Source organism: Pieris rapae, chromosome 21 (assembly GCF_905147795.1).
Source record: "Pieris rapae chromosome 21, ilPieRapa1.1, whole genome shotgun sequence".
NCBI lineage: Eukaryota > Metazoa > Arthropoda > Insecta > Lepidoptera > Pieridae > Pieris > Pieris rapae.
Genome location: NC_059529.1, coordinates 529,402 through 545,107, shown reverse-complemented (window position 1 = coordinate 545,107; position 15,706 = coordinate 529,402). Strand labels below are relative to the sequence as shown.

The window sequence follows — 15,706 nt, the reverse complement described above, 5'->3', positions numbered from 1 at the left end:
ATGGTATGAGGACCATGATGAGGTTGCAGGTACATTTTGTCAATAAGCCTTGGTGATTTGAAGGAGTGACGGAGATATAGCCAGTTCTTCACGTTCAATGCCCTTGATTTGAACTGCAGAAAACTGACAGTAAATGTAAATTTAGAAGTATTAATTGAATCTGAAGTTTAACAGTGTACATTACACTACCTAATGATTAAAGAAGAACTTTATTTCTCATTACAAAAAAATATTGTATTTACATGAGAGACTAGTATATACGAGAGAGATACACGTCGCCATTTGCCGTCCCAATTAGTCTACTATGTTCACTCTAACATGCATCTATAATGCCCTTTTGAATTTGTCAAACGCACGAATATTGCGATTTTTAGATGGTGATTGATTAAATAATTGCACACCCTCATACTTAATAGACTTCTACAAATTATTTATATATATAAAGATATATATATATATATATATATATATATACTCTATATATATATATCCGCTTGCTTATCTTGATAAGCAAACTCGAATTGCCTGTATGAAAAATCATATTAAAAAACCGCTTGTTACAGACTCAAATGTACCAACCTAAAAATATCAAATTTCCCCAATAAAAATCTATTGTGTTTGTTAATACATATTTATTAATGATTAATATCATTAATACTTTATCTATTACGGCAAAGACGACCAAGGCTAGCGATAACTGGTTTTTATGTAAATTGTGCAACTGTAAGATGCTTTTATAATTATCCTCATACAGCCTACATCATATTGTGACCTCTAACTGGCGTGGGATGACTATCGCAATCTTAGATTCATCCGATAATAAGAAAAGACTGCGTTGGCGGAGTATATTTCCGATTTCGTAACTCAGTGTGCCTTATTGAATTTGAGTTCTATGTTAATTATACACCAAATGTATAAAAAGGCGTGATTTCTTCCATGGATGGCATTTTATTTATTTAAAGTATACAGCTACTCAGTAAACAATATTCAAACAAGTACAGTATACACAAGAGCAAAAAACGGAATACACATTCAAACATACCCATAAAGCACAGTTTTATCTATATATACAAAAAATATAACTAAGTATAAATTCATACTAAATTCTAAATTATAAGTTCAAAGTTCTTAGATTCATTGATGATATCCTTTATAATATATAATTAATATAAAGGAAAAATAACAAAACCATTATTAATAAAAGATACCAGAGTTTTTTTAAATAATTTTTTAAGTATTTTTTTAGTCACATTATATATATCAATTTGCTGGTAATTTGCGTTATAATGTATACGATACATGAATTTATTTTGCGAACTAGCGAAATGTGGCATCTTTTGTCAAGACATTTTGGCACAACAGATTTCTTTAGCATTACTATTGTCTGTGTGCGTTATATTTGAATATATCATTTGTTAATTTGTTGACCGGTTGTTATTTAAAATTTGTGTTTATCTTAGATACGTGCGATTATAAAAAGGCTGGCTGCGGTCTGTGGGCGGATTTTTATTTCCGATGTGTCGTAACGAAGCGTGCTTTTTATTTTTACGACTGTGTTAATTTTGTATATGACTAGGTCACGCGACGGGTAAATGTATGTTTTGTTTAAATTGTAATACCATTTTATTTGGGAACAAAATATGTGGTGCGTTGATAATAGTTTTACTATGTAACTGCATTAGGTGGGCTGAAAAAAACTTTTTTTTATAGAATTTGATTTATACGATAACGATTATCGTCATACAATTTTTCGAAACCGTTTTTATAATGCGTTTTGTGTTTAATCTCAACATAGGCTTCAGATTCGGCAACTACCTTTCCATCAGCGCGTAATTTCTGTAAGTGAGAATTCTTTTGAGGTCTAAGAACAAGAAAAAGTTGCTGGAGGCCAAATCTGGATGCCCAATTTATGGGATTTTGACATAATTTATATTTATTTGTGATCACATTGTCTTAATGAAACAGCACTTTCTTCTTTTAAATGGGACCGAATTTTACGATTTTCTTCTTCAAACGTTGATTTCTTTCGATTCTACAATTTTATTGAACATCCACGGAAATAAGATCGCAACCACAGTACTTTGAGGAAAAACGATTGTTTTGTTCTGACCGATACTGTGATTATTGACTTATTTTTTGGTTTACGAAAGCCTATCAACGTGAAATCTTCATCTATAATCTCTTACATAGGATTGTAGTTTACGATGTTTTATTGCATCATCAATAGTTTTGCTAAACAAGCCGGTCTCTTCCGACAGACTCGGTGACCGCAGTGGGTGGTGTTGTAAAAACAAATGAACACTAATGAATACGATTTTTATTACCACAATTTGATATTGTAATTCGAGCGACGGTTTCATATCGAATTTCCAATTTGTGTATTTTTTTCATTATCGGACGGCAGCTGGGAATTTTCGGTTTTGGGTTACACTTTATGGATAGGCGTTGTAAAAATGATATTAACGGCTTGGATATGAGTTATTTTGCAGGTGTAGAAACAATCATTAATTGCTAAATGATTCATAGAAACTCTAACTTCTACGAATCTATTATTAAACCCATCGCTTATTTTTTATGGACGAGGGCAAACAGGCAGGAGGCTCATCTGATGCTAAGTTAAGCCGCCGCCCATGGACACTCACAATGCCAGAGGGCGAATGCGTTTACCGGCCTTTTATGAATTGGTACGCTCTTATCTTGAAGGGGCCTATATTTCTCCATCTCTTCCACAGACAATTATTAGTAAAGCCTCTGGAGATATAATTATTAAGTATTTGATGTTTTCCAGAGAAAATGTTTTTATCATTTTGAAGACGCTTGACACAGAAGCAGCATGTTAGATGAAATCAAATCAAAATGGATTTAAATCTAATAAATAATAATAGTACAAAAGCTCAAGTAGTTTATAAATCACTGACTACAATGCCACACCCAGTTTTTATACATATGTCTCCGCGAATACAAGACCTCGAGGTCAGGTGCGGAGGTGGTCGTTATTAAGTATAAAACTACTTTCTTTTATATAAAGTATCTGTCATGTCTTTAACGGTAGCGGAAATGAGATAACTGTCTTTACAAGCGTAGGTTTTGGTCAAAAGTTGACCCCACCCACGCACATTCTTCGACGATATCGAAATTGACGGAATTCATTGTTATTTTTATTATCGCGTTCAGAACAAATGAGAAAGGCCATAAATATGGCGTATTAATAGCTATATTAAACCGTAAACTTGATTTGTGTATTGGGAAAGATAATAGACGCAATAACAATTAGATTGATGTCTTTTCCTTAGTTTCTTATCTAAGTGTAAGATTCAGTGTTGTTCAGTACGACTCACGTATGCCAAATTGAGTGAGAGTGCTTGAATCTGGATCTTATATGCAGATTATTTCTGAAAGGATATTTATCGTTTCAAAGAGCAAGCAGGGTTGGAATAACATATACATTATACGTATATATTATATACACTAAGGATGCTCCTAGTTTAAAGGACTATACATATTTTTTTTTATAAATTAAAATAATTCCACTTTGATATTTATACACATTTTATTCATTCACAGTGTAAATTTAATTTAACGTCACTCGATTTAGAAGCGGAATCACTAAGCTTAAGTTGGTTTGCTATGCCCCGGTAGAATGCTAGAACGAGCCTCTCTAACGCGGCGTACCCGAGGTGGTTATAGGGGGTATTACATACCCAGTCTCTGAATAAAAGAGAATCTGCTGTGGGTTAAGTCCCTCAAACCGCTGCTAATTTCGAGGGCAGGGTATGAGCCGCAGCCGAGAGTAGCATTGCATTTGTATTGCTGGTATTCAATCTCTTCTTAACTACTTGTAAAAACACCAAAGGAGTGGGTGGGAAACTTTGCCCTCTTCCATCTTCCTTAGACAGTTTACTATGGATTAATAGTTAAAAAACGGCAGCTAAATATGCATTTAATGTGAGATTGTGGTCAAATGTCTAAGCTCGGAATAAAAAAAAACAAGAAAACAAAAATTAAAATATTCAGTAATCCCCGATATAACGCGATTTACATAGCGGAGATTTCTTATGTTATATTTCTGTAGAGTGACATTTATAATGATTTGACAAGTATATAATTAGATTTGTTTTCTACCTTTGCACCTGTTTCAGTGTGTTGTTATTGAATTTTAAAAAAATCGTGTTTTACGCGAATACCAGGAGTATTCATTCTATTTATTCCTATAACGCGGTAGACCCGGACCGCGTTATAGGAATAAAAGAAATTGTTGGTTTTCTCATTAATATTTGTTTACTGTGGTGTCAGATAAACTGAAGATAGTTGTTTACATAGTGCATACACAGCGTCTACGGTGGGAAGAGATTTTCTCACAGTAAAGCGTAATACGAGTACAAACTATAGTATATTATGTCAACCGCCGGTGGTCCAGTGCATTTATCTTAACGTATTTGATTTATGATCTAGTCACGCGTGCTTGGAAAAATTCGCTTATGCAATATCGAGTAGGTAAACTATCAGTAACTCAAACTTTTCTTGGAAAACTATTAAGACTTTTTATTGTATACGTGGTTTTAATGGGATTTTTTTATAGCACAGGCGGCAATGGACAGGCAAAAAATATGTAAAGGAAATATATTTATTACATAAATAGTCTGTTTATACATTTGTCTTGTAATGATTTTATTCAAATTTATTTCTTATTGAAAATGATTATTACAGGAACATATTCACAACTATGTCGGTAATTATCAAAACCAAGGTTATAAATCTACAGTCATCTAAGTAATCGTGCGCTGTTCAAAAAAAAAATCTAGGGGCTGCCACGAGAAATAGTGCATTTGTCTTTTATATTTTGCTTAAAATTCCTTACTGTTGGAACTGTTTATCTTGTATGTTAAATCGTCATACATTATCCATTTCTTATGTTATGTGTAGCTTATTTGTCTATTTCTTGAGCTCGTTAGGGTATTGTATGGAATGTTTCCTACGAACACTGAATAATTCATGTTTCGATATTAAAAAGCCAATTATAGATATTGATATTGCATTTGTATGAATAGTTATATTGAGAATAATTTGCTTAATTAACCCAACGGTTAAACTTTTAATAAGCGTTAATTTCTATGTTCTAAGTTTGTATCCAAGCTTTTTATGTGTGGGTAATATTTGTAAAACCATAAATAATAACGGTTGACGTAATCACTAAATAAGAAGAAAGGCAAAAGTCAGGGTTTAAACGCTATACCATTGGGCCAATACATCTTGTAGTTACTCATTTATTATTTGAATGTGCATTAAATCACACTATTAACCATTGACCTCCGCAAAGTCCATTTATCGAAAGCCCCTTGGGCACTGCTTTCTCAATCGTAGGCGGCCGTGCCTTATTAATTTATGCGAAATATCCACATTAAACACTATACATTTCTCTAAATCTGGTAATCGGAAGTGAAACATTTAATTTCATTATATATTATATTCACTATATTCAAATATATAAGGTTCATTTTTAGGTAACAGGTGTTCGCCCACACTAGTAAGCCCGCGTTTGTGAGTAGAATAATATTACTCCTTATAACTGATATCAATTTAATAAAATATTTTTATGCTAAGATGTGTGAGCCTATACTCTGATTTTTCATTCCATAGAGTTCTGAAATTTCATAAGGGTTGGTACTAAAAAAGTTTTCCACCGAAAAAGGGTCAAATTTGACCCATTTGAGGGCAATTAAAAATAAAATTCTACTTTTCATGTTTTACCTACAAAAAAGTTAAACAATATTATTAACTCAAGTTAAGTTAATATTATTATTTACTCAAGTGACATAATACAAAAATAACAAAAACTTATGTATTTCAATATCACGAACAATATATCGAATTAATTTTATTTTATTATTCTGCTGGCATTACTGCCTACTAATCCCAGGTTTAGTAAACCTTTAAAAAATATGTTATCTTTTTTTCTTGTAAGTTACTGTTTCGTCGTTTACTGTTTGTGATGAAAAGGGACGTAATTATCACTCACCGTTAAACCACTTTTTATGTGTAACATCGCGCTTAATAAAATACATTCACTAACAAATAAAATCTATGTACTCAGATGTTCAGACTCGTATTAAAATTGTAACATGTGCCCAGCCAAAAAGGTTTGCCATTTCTGACATGTCAAATAATAATAAAATAGCTGTCAGAATTCTAAGGAATAAACAATCTGAGTATAGTAACTAAGCTGCGTTTTAATTGGGTTCAAACAATCTATGAGTGTATGTCATCCAACACCTCGTATTTGACCAATTTGAAGGAGCTACTTTTGGAGGGCTTACAGCTATCTGGATTTTTTTTTTGTACTGTTATACCCTTGGCAGGTAAGCAATGTAATACCTTTGCCAATCTGATATTCTAGGTAATCAAAGGGAAGGCTTGAGACGAATATAAAAGGAAATAATGTAATACAAAAAGTTGGTAATAGAAATAGGTATAACTGCTTAATTATCCGGATCACGGAATACCATTTACTTAAGTTGTACATATATGTAAGTTATTTATTATCTCCGTCGACAACATATTCGGGGAATTATATTAAAAAAACCCCTCTGTGTTCAACTAAGTTGTTTATTTTTTTTATTAATTAGTAATTTCTAGATGAAACGCACTCTCGCTTATTCAGCGCGTCTGTACTTCACAAAGTAATATTGGTTATTTTTACTTTGTGAAGTTCAGACGTGCTGATTACGCCCTCCGACCAGTGTACTGCAAAAGAAGCCAGGTGCGTAAAGTGTACAAGTAAACACTTAAAGAAATCTGAAGCCTTCAAATGAGAAACCGAAGTACTAACACTGCGGAAGGAAGCTACAGATGGTGTACCGTTGCAAAAGAAATGCTGAAATTAAAAATAATAAACAAAAAAGACCAGGTAACCAGAAAATTGGATAAATCAAACGAAACAGATCAACAGAAGCCACTGGTGCAACCCAAGCTAGCAGCGAGCACATCTGCTAGCAACCAGACTGATCCCACGTATGTGGAATTATTAGTGAAGTCCAAAAGTGGAACAAAACTAGTGTAAGACGCCTGAAGAGAACAAAACTTATAATAAACCTAGTGTAGTGAATATAAATGCAAGTGCGTTATCTCAGACACATGAACATAGTGTCAAAATATTATAGAACACTAAGACTGTTTATGAACATTACCTTAGTTTTATTAAGCTGTATTCATTGTGTATGTTGTCATTAGTATTGTAAAAAATTAGGTAAAGATGATTATATTATATTTATTATAGCCATAATTATTGTATAGGCTAGATTGTTATGTTTTTTTGTGTGTATTGTATGAAAAAAAAGTAATTTCTAAAATATAAGATCATTTTTTGAAAGAGTAAGGTATAACAGTAGGTAAATAACAAATGTACGCATTAAATTGCGAGTCGGTCATACAAGTTTCTTGCGTCTTCTTATTTGAGCGACAGTAATTGTTTAACGTCCTTCACTTACTGATGTTGTTTTTTAATTGAAATGTAATCTTTATACGTCTCTGAATAAACACATAGTATGAGTAGTAACGTGGGAAGTCAGCGCGAATGCCTTATATTTCATAATATTGCGATTGTTGCGTTTTATATGACACTCCAGTGGTGTACGTATCGATTTGTATTTATTATATTTATGTAACGCATTTACTGTATGTATAATTCATCTACTCTTAATTACGTGGCAGTAATCAAAATAAGTATATATAAGTTAAACTCAAATATGTTGCAAAAATATTTATTTTAAGAATATTTAGAGTTTGCTATTTCATTTGAAAATCAGTTTTATCCTATTTATTTATAATCAATCCAAAATGTTCTCATAACAAACATTCAAATAAAATCATACATAGACAAACTAAACTAGTGTATTTTCAATAGTCTAACAAACAAAACTAAATGAACTAATTTAAGAAATATGTATACTCACTTTTTTACATATATAATACGTTTAACACAGTAACCTTTTACTTAATAATGCGGATTAGTTACCGATGGAGAGAAATGATGAGATTGAATTGATACCTGAATTTTACATCGTAAAGTTAGGTCTAGGTGGCATAAACATCGATAACTATGTTCCAGTTGTATATTCTATTATTTTTTCAAATTTTTTGTACGTTCACTTTTAGTTAAAATGTCGCCATTCATTATTTTGTGTTGATGTATATGAGAGATGGGCTAAATTCAAAGCAAGAGACGCAAAATGTGGTCTCTTTACAAATAGTAAAAATAATACCAGAGAACAGAGATTCCATACATTACAGAAATGTTGTATCAAGAAGTGTGCCAGGAAAGCGTTAGTAATGGTTGTTATCTTTTAATAGACTGACATCTTTACCAAAAATGTGTGTATAGGCTAATTGCAGCGCCACCGAATTGATATTTTAGTGATGTTATGTACTAATTTGACATTTTAGTTCTACAGAATTGGCTCCAGGGTATTATATATATATTGGCACATAGCTGTCTCGTTACAGTTTCAATTGAAAGGAGATTTAGCTCTCCCCTCGACAAGGATGGAACCCAAAAATGGTTACGCCATAATTTGACTACATTTTTGCCCCGTAGAATACGAAAGCGACCCCGGGAGTCCTTATGCGGAATATAAGTACACGATTTTCTATGTAGATAGTGCGCTTTGAGTCGATTCCCTCAAATCCCCGAGGACTTTGAGTTGCGGTGGAATTCGCAAGAGGCATTTTCTCCTCGGTTATTAAAAAGAGGTCTTACAACACGTTTAAGCTTTATCTAATCCAAAGCAACAAGTGACGTGTAAATGCTATTGTAATATATGGACAAGTGTATGAAACAGCTTCATGTCGCCCACGGGCATTGTATCACGACTCCTCCAACCACTTACGTCCCACTTGACACTGCCTGACGCCTAACCACTTTTCAAACAGCCTATCACGCCTAACAACTTGAAGAAAATTGTATTGGGCGTATGGCCATTATTTGGGAAGACGGGGAATAATTTCATATATAAGTTGTCTAGTATAAGTATTTGTTATTTTCATAAATTGTAAATTTTCTAAAATTAATTTCATAATTAAATCTAAATCTAACGTATTAATGCTTACTGTATATCAGTAAATTAGTAACTTTTTATTATGAAGGTAGGTGTTAATTATGCGGATACTACCGTCATTTTGAAAGACAAGAATTTTGTGTTGAAATAATAAATAACGTCAAAATATTATCAAGACACATTTTCATGTTTATGGAAATATTATATCAACATCTCAGTGTATGAGAGGTAGCAATATCTTATCAGATAAGGGATGTTACCGAATATGACCGCAGTTAATTTTAAATTTTCAGGTAAACAAATACTCATCAGCATAGAAGACAGAGGGTGTTGGCCGTAGTATTTTCCTTTTTTATATATTTAACGGCATTAATATTTCACAGAACTTTTAACTCGTAACATCAATTGAGTTTCCGTCTATTTGTCCTTATTTGAGATTATTACGAATGTTTCTGAATAAAATGCAAATGAGTATTGTATCGTTATGCTGTGGCGGTAAATTGACTCGATATTGTCAATAGGTCATTACAATGAAAATGTTACATCCTCGTTATCTTGCGCCCTTGGCGGACATTTGGTTGAGCCAATCTTTATGCACTCTTAGCATTTAATAGTACATCGATTTTACGATTTTATTCCACTGAGTTTTAAGCTATTTAAAAATATACCCGAACTGTTTTTGTTTAATTAAATTAGGAATTTTAAATTGGTAACTAGTGAGTGAGTGAACTAATTCGACCAGAGTTCTTCAAGATACGAGCGTACCAATACTTAAGGCCCTATCCCAGCACGAAATGCTGCCTCGGGGTCGACTGCGGTGCGTAGTGAAGAGTCTGGTGCTCGGAGGCGCGCCGGCCCTTTATAACAATTACTTATGTAAAACATGAAATTAATGTAGTTTTGTCAAATCAGCGAAAAACAAAAGAGAAGAAAAAGTATTTAATAATAAATTGTGTTTAAGCGATGAGCAGGCACAGGGCCAGATAATAAATCATTAAAAAAAATGTAAAGAAAGGTATAACAATTGAGAATTATAAAAATAGAATTTTAAGTTATTATGATATTTTTAATTATAATTGTGTTTTCGTTTCAACAGCTAATTTATAATATAATTTTAAGCAAGAAAGAGTAATTTCGCCCGGCGAAACTTTAGGTCCGATACCTGTTAGCCGATATCAAATCTAATAATTTATATGAATCGAATCAATTAGCACTCATAATAGCGTAATCACTATAACACGATAACAGACAGATAACATTACATAAAATAATTGTTTGTGACTTGACCTGAATTTTAATTGTGTCGCAATTACAATAAGTGCTGATTAACGAAATTCGTTTTTTGGTAATTAAAATGCTACGAGTGTTCTTAGTAAAATTTGTGTTTTAAAATTTGGTAAATTGTAGATTTTATAAATGTCTCTGCCAGCTTTACAAGGATCCAGACAGACCGTTTATTATATAGTAATGTTTGTCTATAAACATCCTCAATTTGTTTATATCTAGACTGAGTGACTGCAACGAGGTTCTAGTTATAAAATTTAGCTACAAGTAGTAACATTTTTGTTATAAAATAAGTTAGCGTTGTTAAAAAGATACGAGTAAAAATACATTGGAAGTGAAATAATTTTTTTTATCATTTATGTTCACCGTAAATGTCATATAATTTAGAATACATAGATTGTAACGTTTACTATAGAAAATGTATTATACAATTCAATTTAAAAAAAGCGTTGTTATGTGCCTATGTGATACTTAATCTGCTATTTACTAGTAATTTTTTATGCATACTTTAACCATAATATTTTATGGTTTATATAAATGTTAAATTAGAAGAATATTATATATACTATTTTTATTATTTATATTTTGAATATTTGTTACATATATCGTAGATAGCACTGTCTATGATGTGATGAATTTTAATAAATAAATAATGAAATCTTTGAACATTACGGTATAAATTCTCCCGTGTAAACCTACGGTTAACCGATAACACTGTAATAATTCTCACGAAAGGTAACCGTTGCAGATAAATGTGTACTTGTCAATATTTGATTTTCACTTGCGAGGTTTCGTTGAACTCCGAACGAAGTACGGAGTGTGTATGAGACGTCTATTATAAACGGAGAAATACTTGTATGTTCGGTTATTGCTTACGCCTTTTGCATTTTTTAATAGATTTAAACGGAAACACTTTTTTCCCTGGAGCATATATATAGTATACAGATAATATCACTTTTTCTATAGCTGTGATACTTTTTGACATTCAACACTTGTGTAAAATAATTATAAGCTTATAATACATAGCTTCAATCTGTTAATTATTTTTTTAATTAGTAAAAGTTATATTAATAAAAGACAAATCTAGATTTAAACGGGCTAAAGTTATACAGCCGTCCATGGACGCTGTCAAAGCCACATCACTCGTGTTGGCCTTCTAAAAATTGGTACGATTCTTCTTAAATGACTTTAAGTCGTTTTGGTTTGGAATACTTCAGGGGGTACCTGGTTCCACATAGTGGTACTATAGTACTATATATAGGCACTAACTGCCTTAAAAGTTTAAAAAAATGTGAAAGATGTGTGGCGTAAACATCTTACAACAGATATAAATGTGTCATCGTTTTAGTCGTGTTTACTTTTATTCAAGTGGTATTAGCGTGATATTTAGCGCGAAATGGTTTTAAATATTTTTTTAAATACTTGGAAATTATTACAAATATGTCTAAGTAATTAAATTATTGCAAACTCTAGAAGCAAACAAGAATTTTTAAGAGACTTAAAAAAATTTCTTCAATCTAGACAGTCGTTAAGGCGTTAAAGAGGTTAATGTTTCCTATGTTTGTCTCAGGTTGATAAGCGTTATCATTGGCCGTTATCAGTGGACGTAATGGCGTCGCTATCTGATTATGAAACAGAAACAAATAATCTAACATAGCTGGAAGTCTGCCGGTATTCGGTAGCCGATCCTTTCTCGGGCTATACAAATTTTAATTGATTTGCTTCTCGAAAGCTGCCAGTAAACAGTAGGAAACAATAAATAGCTAACATTTACAAACGGCTTGAAATTCTGTCTCTGCCAATTTAACAGTTCAATTGATCACATGCATCGTTGATTAGATCAAACAATACGATTGTTATAATCAAAACCTAGTTTGGATATGTTGGTTTTAAATTAAACTACCAATGCGTTTGTTAGGTAATTTTTTTTTTCTTATCTTCATAATCCTCTATTAGCACATGTTTAGTCAGGTGAATAAAATGTGAAATCTTGTAATGCAATATAAAGATCGAAAATTTTAATTTAAATTTCGTTACACAAATAAAAACTAGTAAATTATTATTAGGCATGAATCGGGCGGCCTTATCGCTAACGACTGATGTCGTCCAGGCGACCCTAGTAAGGAAAGTCTCTGAAGAGTATACCTCGAAGAGTAACCTAACCTCAAATAAAAATATAACATTTAAAAACTGTACAACCTGGCGTTTTAACACGTATTGACATGGAATTCTAGATTTTTGACACGACTACAGTGTTTTAAACGCGCCAGGGATTTTTTTTTGCTGCCCACAATACAGGGGTTCCCTAGTGTAGTATTTATTTCTATAAAGTTTCATAGTTTTATTGATTATACCAAATTTACTCCAACCACTTTGATGACAATGTCAATCTCTATAATCATGTGCTGCTTCTTAGGCAAAATGAGTTAAACGGTAAACTATACCCGTTAGTGTCAATGAGTACACAAATTAGCTGAGACTAATTAGGAAGCAATGTGCACATAACGCTCCCGTTATCGGCGGTGTCGTGACTCTCGCAAATGCCATCGTCATTTCTATGGACCCTTCGTCAGTGCAGGCGATTACATCTCTTACTCTTTGATAAGTGCTTATTAAAAGCGCGTAATACGCACACAACAGCCGAAGGATAACTGGCGACAGAGCTTCCAGATTTTGGTATTTATTTATTTATTTGGAAACAAAACAGATACATCTTTACAATAAAAATAAAGTTAAAAATAAAACAAAATAAACACATTGCATGTAAATCCAATGTGTTTATTTTGTTTTATTTTTACCTAAACCTAAACCTATTGTGGATACCCACAATAGGTTTCACTTTAACTGTATGATACAATCAAAACAAAACATGACATCGACACATATACATGTAAGAGTTAGGACATTAACAGTTTTTTTTTTAATTAAAACATTTATTGTTAATTATGCTGATAATTTATCGATGGACTTATTATTTATATGTATTATTTATTTCAAAATCCTACAACTAAAATAAATTACATACAACAAAAGACAATTATACCTACTAAACATGTAGGCTTAGACAATTATAGTTGAGGTCTTGAATTTAAGAATTGCAATAATAAGAATGCGAATCGTATGACATTTTTTTAATTTAACTGACAAAGAGTAGAGGACTGTATATACATATTTGGACAATAATAAAATACTCTTGGACTCCCATATCTAACATGAACAATGAATAGCAAACAGCGACACTTAGAATCGTAAATGTACCGAGGGGTAGCCGAAAGTTTGATCTATATGTACAAAGTGTAATTCAATATCCGAAAAATAACTGAACCTGTTTAGTTTAAGTTTTTTTAAAGTTGGTGAGGCTTAGTGATGCACGGTATAATTTATTCGGCGGCAGTGTGGCGCGGGCGCGTCGCCTCTAAACTGGATTCCCGCATTTTTTGTGGCTAGGATTGGGCTGTATCAGGTTAAACGCAGGTTACATAACACACCCTCAATCATGCGTTTATTTTAAATGTTTTTATGGAATTACAGTTATTTTACTATTATTGAAATGGTGGGTTTTTGAATTGGCGATACACTGTCGTGAGTTAAAGCGCTCAAAAAGTACGAAATAAATCTAAATTTATATATACATATATAGCAACTTAGAAATAATACTTTTTGAATATTTGTGAAATACTTGTTAAGTTATAAATGTAAAAATTATATATAATCAAAATATATAGTGCATTGTCCTAAATGATGGAGTACTCCAATTTGGCTCCACAACAATTTATGGCCATTTGAATATAAATCTTAAGTGTGATTCACATCTTAAACGAATCACGTTTTAATCATATATTAACCTATTATAGTAATTCAAAATATTTGGTTTCTTATAAATACTATACACAAAAGTTTGGGTCATGGAATAGGATGAGATAGTTACCTAGTGAATTAAGAGATCTGAACTATGGAGTTGCTTCTTTTATTTTTCACACATTATTCTTCATATGAAACTACCTTTTGGAGAGGGCAACTAAAGTCATTTTTCTTAAATATTTCTAACATGTAATGCCTTTTTAATAGGCCTAATTGAAATAAATGATTTGATTTTTACATTGGGGCCAATATAAGGAACTGTTTATTTGTATGCAATGCTTTTCAGCATTCCAATGTGGAATCGATCGAGGACTGTGCATACATTTAACTATATTCGAACATGTTAATAGATAGATTTGCAAAAAGGCAGGAAGCTTTTACCCGTGAAGAGGTTCTTATCAATGGTAATGAAGGAAGTTAACAAATCTAAGATATATCTAGCAAAGATTGGAAATAAATAATTTATTATATAGAAATTGGAACCTCATACACATACGTTTATAATTAACCTCATAAACATGGTCATAATAAAGTCCAAAGGGACCTTGGAATGCATTTGTAACGAATTGATACTGCAACTGGACGAGTATCTCGGTGTAGTTATCAGTCCATAGAACGCCTTGCCGTCCAAGGCACTAGACTAGATCAAGTCTGCCGTAAGAGGTTCAAGCAATGAGAGAGTATGGTCTGTAATAAGGCAACGATGGTGACACGTCCTGAAGTTCATCACATTTGCCCCTTCTAATACTACTTCTACTACTACATTGCGATCGGTCGTGTTCACAATAGTCTAAGAAGAATACTGCAAGATATATCGTAGTGGATATTTGAAGTATCACTATTTTGACTCGTTCATCGAAGTCTGTATCGTGCCCGAAACGATGCGCTCCGTAGCCCGAAACGTATGTAATAAAAGTAATGGTTCAGTAGTAAAAGTAACGCTAATGGCCGCATGATTAGATTGACATTGGGGTAGGGGGCTAAGAATGTAAGTTATATGTTTTTAAACTAAATTAGTGAATATAATCTATTTTGTTGCCTTGGCGCCTGGTAGATGGTACAGCAGAGCTGGTGGTTTCCTTGCTCAACGAATAAATGTCGAATTACAAGGAAAATGTTATGTAAACTAAATATTTTCAATTTGTTTTGTGGAACCAGCTGCCCATTGCAGTATTTCCGAACCAATTCGACTTAGGTCCTTCAAGAAAAGAGCGTACACATTCTTAAAAGGCCGGCAACGCACTCGCGAGCCCTCTAGCATCGAGAGTGTCCATGGGCGGCGAATTCACTTAACATCAGGTGAGCCTCCTGCCCGTTTGCCCCCTGTTCTATAGAAAAAAAAGAAATGTTTAATTATCTTCTTTATTAAAAAAAAATCACAATTTAAAATCATTTATTCATGTAGGTAACATAATGTACACTTATGAACGTCAAAAAAAGAAAAAATACATTAAATGCTTCTAATATTACATTTACTGCCAGTTCTCAAATCAAGGGCGGAAGAGAAGAAC

General features: G+C 32.5%; 1 protein-coding gene and 1 non-coding gene across 2 annotated transcripts in view; both read left to right on the top strand.

The window, feature by feature from the left end:
- The window catches only part of LOC110999119 (bone morphogenetic protein receptor type-1B), a 91,804-nt gene that overhangs the window by 70,073 nt on the left and 6,025 nt on the right, over positions 1-15,706 (top strand). The window lies entirely within an intron of this gene.
- LOC123690126 lies at positions 8,499-8,583 on the top strand. Its single transcript, XR_006750929.1, has one exon. It is a non-coding gene; the product is annotated as a U6atac minor spliceosomal RNA (small nuclear RNA).